The sequence below is a fragment of the Nycticebus coucang genome, chromosome 21, assembly GCF_027406575.1.
Source record: "Nycticebus coucang isolate mNycCou1 chromosome 21, mNycCou1.pri, whole genome shotgun sequence".
Classification (NCBI taxonomy): domain Eukaryota; kingdom Metazoa; phylum Chordata; class Mammalia; order Primates; family Lorisidae; genus Nycticebus; species Nycticebus coucang.
This window is the reverse complement of record NC_069800.1, coordinates 23,557,845-23,559,192: the sequence shown is the minus strand read 5'-3', so window position 1 is coordinate 23,559,192 and position 1,348 is coordinate 23,557,845. Positions and strand designations below refer to the sequence as shown.

At 52.1% G+C, this 1,348-nt stretch overlaps 1 pseudogene; it reads left to right on the top strand.

Annotated features, from left to right (window-relative positions):
* Positions 1-273: 273 nt before the first annotated feature.
* Positions 274-1,130, top strand: LOC128573476 (transcription factor E2F4-like; annotated as a pseudogene).
* The last annotated feature ends 218 nt before the right edge of the window (positions 1,131-1,348 follow it).

Below are 1,348 nucleotides of genomic sequence, written 5' to 3'. Positions count from 1 at the left end.
TTCATTATTTGGAAAACAAGGATAACATTTTGTTTTCTTTTGAAAGTACTTATATCTTAAGGACCTGCTATCATGACTGGGGTGGATAGGAAGTCTGGAGAAACTATGTTCCTTTTTTAGATAAAAAGCATTCTGTATGGTTGTTGTATAATAAAATGATTTTTACACTAAAAAAAAGAATTCTTACTAGGGTTTTCATTTTACTCTGTTTGATGAGAGGAGTAAAGAACACCCCCAGCACTTTTGAAAATTTAATGAGTTGAGGCAGGCGTGATGGCGGCGGAGACAGGGCCACAGGCACCACCGCCCCTGGGTATTCCAAGCCTGGGACTTCTCACCGCCAAGTTCGTGTCACTTCTGCAGGAGGCCAAGGCCCGCACGCTTGACCTCAAGCTGCTGACACCCTAGCTGTGTGCCAGAAGCGGTGGATTTATGACACCCAGTGGAAGGGTGTGGGGCCTGGCTGCAATACCCGAGAGATTGCGGACAAGCTGATTGAGCTCAAAGCAGAGGTCAAGGAGCTGATGCAGTGGGAGCAAGAACTGGACTAGCACAAGGTGTGAGTGCAGCAAAGGATCTGGAACGTTACAGAGGACGTACAGAACAGCTGCTTGGCCTACGTGACTCATGAGAACATCTGCACATGCTTTGCTGGAGATACCCTCCTGGCCAACCCGGCCCCATCAGACACCAGCCTGGAGGTGCCCATCCCATAGTGTCTCAATGGGCAGAAGAAGTGCCAGATTCACCTAAAGAGTGTGAGTGGCCTCATCAAGGTGCTGCTGGTGAACAGGAGGCATGGAGCTCACCACCTGTGGCTATGCTTGTGCCACCACCTGAAGATCTGCTCCAGAGCCCACCTGCTGTATCTACCCCTCCACCTCTGCCCAAGCAGTCACCAGCCATGCACCCCAGCCCCTGTTTCTGGCAGCACTGAAGTCCTGGGGGTGGCCAGCATAGCAGCTCAGATCACAGTTCTGGAATCCACAAAGAGCTGTCAGAAACCTTTGATCCCACAACAGAGTGCACGAGCTCAGAGCTACTGGAGGAGTTCATGTCCTCAGAAGTGTTTGCCCCCCTCCTCCACCTCCCTTCACCCCTGGGAGGCCACAATTACATCTACAACCTGATGAGAGCACAGGTGTCTGTGACCTCTTTGTGCCTGTTCTCAACCTCTGACTGACAGGGACATCCCTTGTGTGGCCAGGACTGACCTAGGGGCTGCTTAGGGACCTCCCCCACTCACCCTTACACAGCTTGAGAGCCACAGACTCCTGATTGCCCAGCCTCCCCTCTGCGCAGTTCTGACCACAGCTCCCATTCCTGCTCTGGACTTGCACTGTGCTAG